Source organism: Protopterus annectens, chromosome 1.part0 (assembly GCF_019279795.1).
Source record: "Protopterus annectens isolate FY-2018-M chromosome 1.part0, PAN1.0, whole genome shotgun sequence".
NCBI classification, from domain to species: domain Eukaryota; kingdom Metazoa; phylum Chordata; order Ceratodontiformes; family Protopteridae; genus Protopterus; species Protopterus annectens.
The window spans coordinates 1,094,305,620-1,094,319,322 of NC_056725.1; the positions used below are offsets into that span (position 1 = coordinate 1,094,305,620).

The following is a 13,703-nucleotide window of genomic DNA, read 5'->3' on the forward strand; positions in this document are numbered from 1 at the left end:
TTGACTAACTTCCAGTTCAGTTAATATTCCTGCAACACAGTCAAAATCAATTTAAATACTGTATTTATTTGAAAAAAAAGTGCAGATAAAGGTACTTAAATTCTTTTATACGTCCAGTTGAATACAGCAAGTTCTTAGCAGGCCAAAGCTGAGGTTTTTAAGCAGAAAATATTTCACACTGTACCTCTTAAATAGGCAAGGACAGGAAATCAAAGAATGTGTCTACCCCCACACCTGTAATTACTAGCAAATAAAATTCAGCAAACACTGACTAACTTCCAGTTCAGTTAATATTCCTGCAACACAGTCAAAATCAATTTAAATACTGTATTTTTTAAAAAAAAAAAGTGCAGATAAAGGTACTTAAAATCTCTTATACGTCCAGTTGAATACAGCAAGTTCTTAGCCGGCCAAAGCTGAGGTTTTTAAGCAGAAAATATTTCACACTGTACCTCTTAAATAGGCAAGGACAGGAAATCATAGAATGTGGCTACCCCCACACCTGTAATTACTAGCAAATAAAATTCAGCAAACACTGACTAACTTCCAGTTCAGTTAATATTCCTGCAACACAGTTAAAATCAATTTAAATACTGTATTTTTTGAAAAAAAGTGCAGATAAAGGTACTTAAATTCTCTTATACGTCCAGTTGAATACAGCAAGTTCTTAGCCGGCCAAAGCTGAGGTTTTTAAGCAGAAAATATTTCACACTGTACCACTTAAATAGGCAAGGACAGGAAATCAAAGAATGTGGCTACCCCAACACATGTAATTACTGGCAAATAACAAAATTCAGCAAACACTGACTAACTTCCAGTTCAGTTAATATTCCTGCAACACAGTTAAAATCAATTTAAATACTGTATTTTTTTGAAAAAAAAGTGCAGATAAAGGTACTTAAATTCTCTTATACGTCCAGTTGAATACAGCAAGTTCTTAGCCGGCCAAAGCTGAGGGAGAGAGAAAAAATATTGTGCCTCATTATGGCTCAAAATCCATATGCAATACAAACAACTTTCTCCTGGTACTACCACTTTCTCCCTTCTGTGACTATGATTTTCATGTAACACCTGGTACTTTTTTCAGTGTTATTTTACTGCAGAAGCTTAGTCATTTATGAGCTTCTGAGTTTCCTCTTAGCACAATCAAGCATGAGGAGAAAAAAAAACATAGTAGCAGAATTTCCTTTTGACTCACTATTTTGTTGAGTGCCCCCCCCCCCCAAAAGAAAAAAGTCACTACTACATTAATGCAAAACTATAAGTAATAATTCCTAAAAGGTCCATGCATCATATTACTACATCCCCATAGATGTGGATATCGCTGAACCAATCCTTTAGGTACAAAGCCTTTGTTTTTATATTCATTAATTTTATGCCACAAAAGACTCAAATCTGTCCCCAAATGTTCCATAACAATGAAATGTCCTTTTATGGATTTTTCAAGTACAAAATAATACAATCGGCAAATAAAGCTAACTTTTCTTTATTGCCATACTGTTTATATCCTTGTATTTGTGTCCCACATTTTCTTTGCTAATGACCTTAAATATAAAGCACATAAAGTGATGAGGACATGCCTGCCTTGTTACTCAGTTAAAACACACCAAGTCAAAGAGGAACTCTCCCACCTTAAATATATTGCCTCTGATCCTTCATATATCCTCCAAATTGAAATTGTGGAGTCTGTATGTCCTCCCCGCGGTCGAGTGGCTTTCCGAAAAACATGCGTGAATGGGCATGCCTTCGTTGAAGGTTGGGCGTCGAGCTGCCAACTCGACACTGTAAAAATCTACTGCCAATCATTAGCGGACTAGATTTCCGCTGTGGCGACCCCTAACCGGGAAAAGCCGAAAGACAAACAACTCCTCCTCTCAGGAAATGCAAATGCTGCCATTGCCTTGCTGTAAAATCCCAATTGACTCTGTTGAATGTTTTCTTTCTGTCAGGATTAACCAACAGTAGCACTGTATTCTTATATTGTGCACTCCTTTGGATCATTATTCTGTTATTGCTGTGAAATGCTTGTTTCCCCTTTACAAAACCACATTGATCTATATTTATAATGTTGGCAGTAACTTTACAATTATCTTAACTAGTGTAGACTTAATCACTTTATTAGTTATGGTTTAAAATTGAAAAGGGTTTATATGAAGCTAGGGCTGAGGGGTCTTTTCCCTCCTTGGGGAATACAGCAACCATAGCTTTCTTCCAAGATGCTGGCACCCCCTCACTTTCAGAATATTGTTAAATGAAACCTTCCAGATCTTTATCACTTTCTCCCCTACCAAATTCCAGGCTTCCACAGGATTATTGTCTATCCCTAGAGATGTCCCTGTTGTTTGATTATAGAATAACATTTTTATCTTATTTCTTTCTACCTTGACTGTTAATTGTTGTCTTATCTTTCTCTAACCTTCATGCAATTCCATTTCCATTTTTTTTCATAAAATGTATTTAATATGTATGTGTGATCTATGGTTATTTTTCTTTTCACAGGCTCCTATGTTTGGCAACAGCCCTTTCTACTTTCTGTTGCTTAAGCCATTCTGCTAAACGTTTTGTGGCTTGGAGTTGTATTAAAAATAACTGCTTAATAGCAACCTTTGCTAAACTCATGAATATTTTCCAAATACTCCATTATTTCCCCTTTAGAACTTTGCATTTGCTATTTTAGTTCTGCAGGATTCACCGTATTCTGCAATACTTTCTGTCAACCTCTCTAAATAATTTCATTTAGTTCTTCCCAGTAAATGTTTCACTTTTATTTCTGTCCTATTTTTAAACTCATTTTATTTTATCCCACTAACTGGTTATCCCTTCTGAGAAAATTTCTGTCTTCCTTAACAATTTTGAATCCTATTACAGGTTCATAGGACACTACTAGGCTAATGGCTTAAAGGTCCTAGCCAATGTAACCCAATTTTATCCAATATATATGGCCTCTAGGGGCAAGGGGATGGCGTGGATTTGTGCTTGTGCATTGAGTATCTTACAGATTGCTTTTTTCCATGACAGACATAGACTCTACCCCAGGTGTGAATTTGTGATTTCCCATCCATTGATCCAAATGTGTTTGAAGAGGGCCAGGGAAGGGCTGTGCTTAATGTGAATAGGAAGCTTGTTCCAAAGAAGAGGCAGTCTCTTGAAAGACACATCTGTTTGTCCAGCGTGTTTTGTTTGAGCCACTGACTAAGTTTTGATCCCTAGATCGGGTGACCCTCATGCTTTTTGATTTGTAGATGTGTAGCAGCTCCATCAGGGTTGATTTTGTGAGTGCCTTGTAGGTCAGGCATAGGTCATCCCTTAATAGTCTGTAGGAGTCAGAGTAATGAGATAGAGATTTTAATCTAAGTAGTTCATTATTTACATCCTTTGTTTTCTTTGTAAGGAATCTCTGAGTTCGCTCCAGCTGCTGTAAGTGCCTAATTAAGTATATGCCAAACTATAATTTCCTTACTTATAAGTTGTGCCACATAAAAGGGCTTCCTCACCACTGTGGACACCTGGAAATCTAAGTTCAGGCTACTATCTATCTGTGTACCAAGATCTCTCGCCTCTGAGTCCCGCTCTAAGGGGTGTGATATTGATGTTGTATTTTGCAGGGATATTTGACTTCCCAAAGGGTATGATGATGCATGTTTTTGCATTTAGTTTTAGGCCATAGTTCTGGCACCAGTCATTTGTCTGATCTTGACCCTCTTGAAGGATATCTACATCATTGGAGAGTCAGTGATTGCCCCCAGCTTGCAGTCATCAGCAAACTTTGTCATCCAGAGGCCTTCCACATTTGCCTTGACTTCAGAGAAGTATATTCCAAACAGGAGAGGTCCCAGTACTGTGTGCTGTGGCACACCACTAGTAAATTCACCTACTTTAACCAGGTGTCCTGTCTATGAGCCAATTGGCTATCCATCTGGCAATATAGCGATTTATGCCCAGTTTTTGAAGAACTCCAGCAGGTTCAGTAGGCTTGACCTCACCTTGACAAAGCTGAATTGGGTCTGGTCCAGTGTTTGGAGGTCTGTGTAATTATTTTTCAGGTCCATGGTTATTCTTTCCAAGGTCTTGCTTATAAGACTAGTCAAACTTATGGGTCTGTAATTTCTCTGGCCAGTAGATGGTCCCAATTTATGCAGAGGTCTGACTGTTGCTGTCTGCCACTCTACTGGGGCAAAGCCAGTCCAGAGGCTGTGGTTAAATAGAGATCCTAATGGACCTGATAAGTTCTGACTTAAGCTGTTTAAGGGGCATCCTGATATATTGTCAGGCCCCATGGAAGCCATGTTATTAGCTTTAGAGAGCACAGTGGCAACCTGTTCTTTGGTGATAATTGGAGGTGGAGTGTGAGAAGGTATTTTTTGGAAGAAAACCGGGGGTGATGGGGAGTTGAAATTTGAGCCAAATTTGTTGGCCAGCATATTTGCTGCGTCTTCTGGCTGAGTTTAGTTGATGGCATCTCCAACTAATTCCGCACATTGTTTGGCTTTGCTGTTAAGATGCTGGACATAAGTGAAAAATGTCTTATGGTTATCATTAACTTTGGAGGCTATTTTTGCTTCTGCTTTCAGTGACTTGACTACTACCCAAATTTACTTGTTTAGACTAATGAGGAACTTATTTCTCTGTTGTGCACATTCCCTCTTACTTCTCGACGGGATATTTTTCCTTTGTTGTACAACCTGTTAATACTAGGGTTCTACCATGGTGGTTTGTTTGTCATACAGAGCTTTTGTGCATGCATCTGCATAGGTTTCTGTGTTTTCTGGATTTGAGGGAGCTTAGAAACTAGCTATGCCATCTCTTAATAGGGGTAATTTACCATAGAGAAGTTCTTAAAGTTCTAGAGGTTAGTTGGGGACTAGTTTTACCTTTATTTCAAGAGAGACCACTTTAGGATCTGATCTTATTAGTGAAGACATAACACGGGGTGGGGTGGGAGGGTGCAACACTTTCCCATATTTGTGAGCACCAGATCTAGGATAAATTTTCCCCTAGTGAGAATGCAGACTAGCTGCTCCAGGGCATTTGAATTTACAGTATCTAGAAATCTGTACGCCTGTGCGTTAGTGGTCGTGCATGCCTGACTAATTAATGAAGGGGTAGTTAAACTCACCCATCAGTATGGTATTGAGCTGAATGTTGAGTGATTCTAGTAACTTCAAGTATGATGTATGGGTTTCCTGGTTCTTGGTGGGGGACCTGTAGCTAGCAAGAATATGGTAATGGATTTTCTCATAGTTAATTGGACATTGAGTATCTCAAGCATGTCATATTATTTGACCAACCTTGAGGTGTGTCCATTCCTTAAATCTCGCTCTCTGTAACAGGTAAACCAGGGTCTCATTTTTACTTCATTACCTTGCATCTTTATTTTAGCTTGCGTCAGTGCATGACCTGAAATAGGTTTTGGATGTGTGTCAAACGGGTCTATATTACGACGACGAACGCTTAAATGTTCGAATCTGTAAAGGTCAACCTTAACAGATCGAACAGTTAAACGTTCAAAGTTGTAAAAAAAAAATTAAAATAAAAAAAAAATACAATGAAAGGGTTATAGCAGGGGGGCAAGCCCCCCTGCACCCCCCCACACCCCCCGCTACTTAAATATACCAACTCCGAGATCACACTTCAGTGAGCTACAGTGTGGAAATGGGAAATTTCCCATTCCGTACACTGTAGCGCTATCTTGGAGTTGGTATATTTAAGTAGCGGGGTGTGTGGGGGGGGGGGGCGCAGTTTTTTTTTTTTTTTCAGTTGTGATTTTTTTTTTTTTTAATTTTTAAAGAAATTCGAACGCTTAACTGTTCAATTTCTAAAAGTCGACCTTTAGAGATTCGAACATTTAAGCATTCATGAATCTAATAGAGACCCTGTCAAAGCTTTCAATTAAATACGCACACTCTTGTGAAAATGTAATCTCTATCCAGTCTAGCCAGTTATTATACTTTGGGGATTAATATCTAAATTCTGAGTTTCTATTAATGATTTCACACCTTCCATAGCAAATATTCTCATATATTTCTTCAAACATCTACCATGTTTAACCTGAAAACCAAATTTAGTAACACACTGTGGAATGTAAAAAGTCCAAATATTCCAAAAACAAATGACCAGGTGGCAGAGTCACTCTAAGAATAAACTTTATTGAAGAGGGTTTAGCATTTTTGTCTCTCTTGAAAACACAGACATCTTCAGAACCATAAAAAATATGCAAACAAAACATGAACATTAACTTGTATACACCAACCTTTAAGCCTATGAATTACAATATAGCTTAAGTAAGGTGGGTGTGGGGGGCACAGCCCCCACCTATTTTAAATGTTTAAAACCATAGATATGGATACTTACAAGTCCAATGAATAACTCTTTCCAGAAGACAATATATAACCAAACTATTTGGGGGGGGGGGGGCTACACCCCCCTTACTTTATATACTAACTCCAGGATCACACTACAGTGGGGAAAAGGTCATATATAACTTTCAGCTAAATGAGTTTCAGTCAAATGAGTTTTCAGTGAAATAAGCTTTCAGTTAATTGTGCACAGGCAACTGAGTTTCAATGAAATGAGCTTTCATTGAAATGAAGTAGACCCTATTCTTGCCAGTCTTTCTAAAATTGTTGTAATGTTAGGTCTGCTTTTAAGTGCGAAAGATGGTGGTACTGCAGAGTGAGCCTTAAGGTCATCATCACATTGTAAAATAGACTAATATCTACGTAAAATGTTTTTGATATCCACAGCATTCAAAGAATAGTGAATAATCATATTGTTACAATAACTAGTGTGATTTGAAATTGCCACCATTCCTATCAGTACCCATCATATTCTGAGAATCAGAGCTCTGTATCCCCCTAATAATAATTGGGCATGTTTGTTGTTCCTTTCATTAAAAATCTGTGTATAAAAATTGTCTACTATTGTTTCTGGAGAACCTCTTTCCAGAAACATGGGTTTCAACAATTTGAACTGATCAGTGCATTCATTGTCATCAGACGTGAATCTAGAAACTCTAATAAACTGACTCATCACAACCCCTCTCTTTTGATGTAATAGATGGCTACTTTTAAAGTGCAAAAAAAGAAGAATGGCAGAATGTCGTCTTTCTATAAATATAAGTTGTAAACCTAACACCATCACCTTTTCTAACTTCTACATCCAAGTAATTTATCGTCTCACTGTTAACATTGTAAGTAAATGTCAGGAATGTAGAACTTGTTTTCATCTCAGAAATAAATTTACAAAGTTGGTCAACATTACCAGCGTAGACCACAAATACATCATTCAGGTACCGGAAATAACCTTTACAATACTGAAGCAGATAAAGTTTAAAAAGAACCTGGGTCCACCATCGAAGTAGCACAGCATTAACAAAAATGGGGACACAAGCAGCTCTCATAGCACTTGCTGTGCCACAATCTCACCAAACCAAGACCACCCTAGTTCATGAGGAATAACAGTTACCAGACTTTTGATATCTAAGGTAAATTACCAAATTCTGTAATATTCCTAAAGTTTTTTTAAACACCTTTATTGTATTATCACATTCATATAAAAGTAATCAAATTGTATTAACAAGTTAAAATTAACAAACGTTATGCTTTGCACATATTGCTATATATCATATAACCTAAGCAACATTACATCAATTATTCAATACCTGCTCCTTTTTTTAAACAGGAAGCATCTTTATTATACCATCACTTATGACACAAGCAATCATACATTTATATAAGTGAAAACAAACAATACCGACACAGTCCTCGTCACAAGCATTTTACATCACAAAACCATACTGACACTCCCAGTTGCAAACATTATATATCATGTATCTTCCCAATTGTTTTCAGTCAAACATTACATACCTCATTTAAGTCCTGCCTTCTATTAAACCTCATTCCTCCACTGAAAGTACTGTTCCCACTATTCACATGTTTTCCTATGTAGTTTTCTCCTACCTTATTTCTAAAGATCTCAATTCCAGTTGTTTTGTCTGTTACTATGTTCACCTCTTCTAATATAGTTGTTTTATAGTCTGATTTCCATTTTCTGGTCATTACTTTTTTTGGCAGCCACCATAATTAGAGACAGCAAGGCCTTACCATGTCTAGGCAATTCTGATTCTGTATCATAACTCAGAAAAATCATCTCCCCATCACACCAGTCTGCCCACCCAGCATCTCTGATGATGCATTCCACAGGAGTCTGCCAACTCATGGTACTCCCAGAAAATATGTTCCAAATTACCTCTTTGCTCCCTGTCACACCTCCAACATTTGCTGTCTCCTTGAGGGAAAGTTCTTTGGAGTCTACTTGGGGTATAAAAATATCTATGTAAACATTTCCAAGCAAAAATCCTAAATCATCTAGATTTTGTTGCATATTTAGGAGACATACACGTGTCCTCCCATTGTTTCTTTGTGAATTGCTTATCCAGTCTCTCTTCCCAATCCTTTCTGCTCCCCTCTGATTGATTCTTATAGTTATCATACAATATTTTATATGCTGTACTAAGTATTCCTTTTTTAATGGCAGCTTCTGTTCTAGATTCTCCTAAAAACTCTACCAGTGCTGATCTTTCATTTACGACCCCACTGTTTCTTTCTGTTTGCCTTTACTCTGATATCAGTCCTTGATAGGGAAGACAGTCTCTTACCTGCAGTCCAATAAATTCTTGGCATCTTCCCATTCTGTCATCTTTCTTCTCTAGTTATTTGCTCCTAATACCTTGGCTCCTTTGCCAGTTTTCTCCATTAAATGTCAGCCCCCTCTTGCCTATTGTCTATATCCCTAATTGAGTCATCACTGTCAGCAGAATCTCCTTTCTCCATTCCCGTGTTGGCTTAGTTCTTAGAATACGGCATGCTACTTTGTGGATATAGTAATATGTATGATTATTGTTATTGTCCTTAAAGGCCTGTATCCAAAATCCCAGTCTCTTCTCTTTTTTCTTGAGCCTCCCCCCGTTTCAAAATCTTCCCTTTCTACTTTGAATTACAATTTTCTGTTTGTGCTATGTATAGAAGTCTTAACTGTGTAGCTATGAAATACCTCTTTAAACTGGGTTATCCCAATCCACCCTGTTCTTCTAGAAGAATTTGTTTATCCCACTTGACTCTTGCTGTCTACCCTCCCAGAGAAAGTACTTCAGCTGTTTATTTATTGCTATCCACAACTTTTCCTCTGCTTGATAAAAATATGCCTGACCCATGTATAAGACTAAAGGAACTAAAAACATTTTGACTGCTTGTATCTTGCTGTCCATATAACAAAGCATCCATTTTCTCAGCTTTTGTAATATCTTTTTTTAGTCTCTTCCCACATATCCTTAGCTGCCACACTGGAGTCATTTTTAATCCATACTCCTAAATACTTCATTTTAACATATCTCCATAAACAAGGATATTGCTGAAACAATTTGTACATAATTTACCGCTATCGCTTTTGTTTTAGCTTCATTAATTTTGTATCCCGAAAAGATTTGAGACTGTCTGAAAATGTTCCACAACACTGTAGTGTCTCTCTCTGGTTTTGTACAGTATAAAATATCAGCAAATAGAGCCCGCTTTTCATGACTACCATATCAATTGTTGCGTCTTTCGGCTTTTCCCGGTTAGGGGTCGCCACAGCGGGACTCCGGTCCACTAATGATTGGCAGTAGATTTTTACGTGCCGAGTTGCCGGCCCTGATGCACAAACTTCAACGAAGGTATGCCCATTCACGCATGTCTCCACACAGAAGACGCTGTAGCTGAGAATCGAACAGGACAACGTCTTATTGTGAGGCGACAACGCTACCGCAGCACCACCACCGCACCATGACTACCATACCAATTATATCCTTGAATTTCTGAGTCCCTTATTTTCTTTCCCAGTAGTTCTAAATATAATGCAAATAACAAAGGGGAAAGAAGACACCCCTGCCTGGTTCCTCTGATTAAGCAGAAATTAACAGAAAGGACCCCACCCACTTTACTTTTTCGCCTCCACTCCCTCATATATCCTTCTATTCAAACCTTATAATTTTTTCAGGAAATGCAAATTCTTCCATTGCCCTGGTCATAAAGTTCTAGCTTACTCTGTCAAATGCTTTCTCTTCCTCAAGACCCACCAACAGCAACATCACTGTTCTGTTAATGTTGTCAAATGTTTGCTTGTCCTCCACAAAACCACATTGATCCATATCTATCAGTTTTGACATTACTTTTGTCATTCTTTAATGCCATTATAGGCATGAACACTTTATAATCATGGTTTAATATTGAAATGGGCCTGTATGAAGTTGGGTCTGATGAATCTGTACACTCTTTAGGTATTACGGCTACCACTGCTTTCTTCCAGGATGTTGGTGCTTCTCCTCTTGTTAAAATACTGTTAAAAGATTCCAGATCTTTATCAGTTTTTTCCCTTCTAGCTTCCAAACTTCCATAGGAATACCATCTGTTCCTGGGGACTTTCCTGTAGAATGGTTATACATGACAATTTTTGTCTCATCTCCTCCTATCCTAACCATTAGTAACTGAGCCTCATCTGCATCTAACCTTGGCATATTTAATTCTTCCATAAACATTTCCATTTGTATCTTTTCTTGATTTCCATATTTATCTTCTTTATAAAGACTTTCATAGAATTTCCTAAATATTTCTAATTTCTCTACAGGATCTCTTGTTACCTTCCTTGTTGTAGGCTCCCTAAGTTTGGTGACAGCACTTTCTACTTTCTGTTGCCTGAGTAGTTGGACTAAAACTTTTTGTGCTCTAGTGTTATAAACAAAAACAGTTGTTTAACAGAAATCAGCTGATGTAGTTTAATTCATTTGGTCTTCAACCTGTGGGTTACGGATCTGTATCAGAACCGAGCAGGCAACTTTTACTAGCATCAGGTCTGAGCTCCAAACTCCTCCCCTTACCCATAAAGCACCTCCACTGCCTTCTATCCCCAGATCTCATTTGCCATGAATAGCTTTTGCATCGTGTCTCTTGAGCTCCAACTTAGTCAGTGGGTAAAACCTTTGTGAGTATCTTTTTTTCTTCAGAATTATGTTAGTGTTAGTATAGGTCCCCTTTCTCCTCCCCTCACTTGGTGCATCGAGTTATAGAGTTTTAGGATAGTTAGAGTAGTTTGTACTGTTGTGTAGATTGTAGCTTCCCCTCCCCCCTCAGTGTCTTCTGTATACGAGTGTGGTGAGTGGATGCGAGTGTGCCAGTTAGAAAGGAACTACCTTTTTTTGTCAAGTTCTCTTTCTTCTCAAGCAGTATGGCTGAAAAGCTTGATGTAATGTGATCCTATCTTGCCTACATTCTCTACAGATGGGTTCGGAGCCGATCCTCGGCTCCGACTCGGAACGCTATACAATAGCACAAAGTCTCTTATTGGCTGAGTTACCTCATATCCCAAGATGCACCACTACTGCTACCCCAGATCTCGTTTGCCACTTCTACAGCATAGACGTGGTCTCGGAACTTGGTTGAGCTAAGTACCTCTTGTGACAAATTTTTCTGTCAAAATTTCTACAAAAACTGACCCAAAAGCTGTTTTAACAGCTACTTGTTGTGTATGATTGTGTGTTAGGCGATTTTCTGTGGTAAAATTGTATTTTTTGGGCAAGTGTTTTTCGTTGAGTCAGAGGGGCCTTGCCCTATCTCGTGCTCTTTCTGTTAGACTTGCTAGTTATATAGTTTGTGGTGAAATTTGGAAGTTACTGTGTTTTTACGATGCCGAAGGAACATAGACCATCGGGTTTCAAAAAATGTACTAAGTGCAACTATAAAATGTCCATTACGGACAATCATTCCTTGTGTGTTTACTGTTTGGGCCCGAAGCACCTTCAGGAATCATGTAGCATTTGCCACGCTTTTTCCTCTCGCGTGCTTCAAGAGAGGAAAAATAAATTGATTTTGAAAGGGCTTATTACCCCTTCCTTTGAGGAGGCCCTATCTTCTTCTTCTTCCCCTTCGAGGAAGAAAAAATCTTCGGCTCCGACCAGCCCGTTGGACCCGGCAGCAAAAAAGGCAAGACAGGCTTCTCCGTCGGCTCCACGGACTTCGGAGCCGAGGGCGGAATGATCTGCCTCGATGTCTCCAGCCTCGACTCCTCTGGTTTCGGAGCCGAGAGCATGGGCGTCGAGAGGCGAGTCATCTCCATCGGCTCCACTGCCTTCGGAACCGATGAAGGTTGCCCGCTCAGACTCTTCCCCTTCGGCGCCGAAGTCCCTATCGGCTCCGAGGGAAATTGCAGTGGTAGTGGAATCTCCCTCGGCGCCGATACTTCTCGAAACCATTCGGAGCCGGTACCCCAGTCTTTCGGAGCTGGCGGAGAAGTCGACTTGGACCCGGTCGGTCTCTTCTCGGTCATCAAGGATGTCCGATTCGGATGTAGACAGGGTGCTTCAAAGCCTTTTCCAGTCTCCGGTCTTTCAAAAGTTGGTCTCTGCTCCAGCCCAGTTGGCTGTGGAGCCGGTTTCCCACCCTGCTATCTCGGTTCCTCCTCCAACAGCCTCGGCACCGTTGGATTCGGTGTTGGTGGAGCTGGTGGAGGTTGTCAGGTCGGTTCCGACCCTAACTCCAACCCCGCCTTTCGGGTCAGGGTTCGGTACGGGGACCTCCTCTGTCAGCCCCGGGGGGGGGACGCTTCGGGTCCGATCCTTTCGGTTCCGAGCCTCCCTCTCGGTGCATCGGCTACGGGAGTTCCGACTGCTGTTGTGGCCTTGGAGGTTGGACCATCCCAGGACTCTGGGGGTCCCACCTTCAAGGCCATGAGGAGTGCCTTGGCCAAATCCTCTCTGGCCACTTCTACCGTCTCACCACCACCTTCCCTTGGCACGGAGACTGGCTCCTTTGCAATCCCCCTGTCTCATGACAGCGGAGCCCTGGGGTCTGAGGTTACCCCCATTGGGGGTTCCCTTCTTCTGGGAGGTCCCTCCGAAACGTCTTCGGAGGAACCTCCCAGGAAAAGACAGTGCAAGAGGAAGCACGTCGACTCCCCTGATGAGTCTCTCACCTCAGATACCGACCTCGATGATGCGGAAGGGTCCCCCAAGTCATCCTCGGATGATGTATCCTTTGCGGACATCTTGGAAATTCTTAAGCAACGAGGAGACTGGCAGTCCAAACCCCCTTCTGCTGAGGAGTCGGTGTTCCTCAAGGCCTTCGGGGCTCAGCCCTCTGCCTCCTGGGTGTCTCCGCCCTTCGATGAGCTCCTGGATTTGATCTCTCGAAGGGCGTGGGAACACCCGGACTCTGTTGAACCGGTGCCAGCTCGCCCCAATAAATTCCTGTCTGCACCCCCGGATAAGGATTTTCTTTCCAAAGGAGTGGCTGTAGATGCCTTGGTGGTGGCATCTGCCACCCAACAAGATGTGGCAGAGGCTTCATCATCCGTCCATCCTCCTAATAAGGAGTCTAGGAGCATGGATCAGTACGGAAAGCGCACCCTTGCTTCAGCAACCTTTACATTAAGGTCCCTGAATTACTTGACACATTTCACGAGACTGCAGAGGGATCTGGTCAAGGAGCTGTCGGATACCTTCTCTGGTAACTTATCTGAGCAGTTAGCCCAGACGGTTAACTCCCAGTTGGCTACCCTGTCCTCGTTATCCAACTCATCCATGAGGCTCATTTCGTATGCAGCCGAGGGGACGAGCAGAGCGGCGGGCACAGGTGTTGCTCAACGGAGACAAGCCTGGCTACGCCTGTGTCACTTTG

At 40.7% G+C, this 13,703-nt stretch overlaps 1 protein-coding gene across 1 annotated transcript in view; it reads left to right on the forward strand.

The window, feature by feature from the left end:
• ASCC3 (activating signal cointegrator 1 complex subunit 3) overlaps positions 1-13,703 on the forward strand; it is a 4,485,173-nt gene that overhangs the window by 2,012,099 nt on the left and 2,459,371 nt on the right. The window lies entirely within an intron of this gene.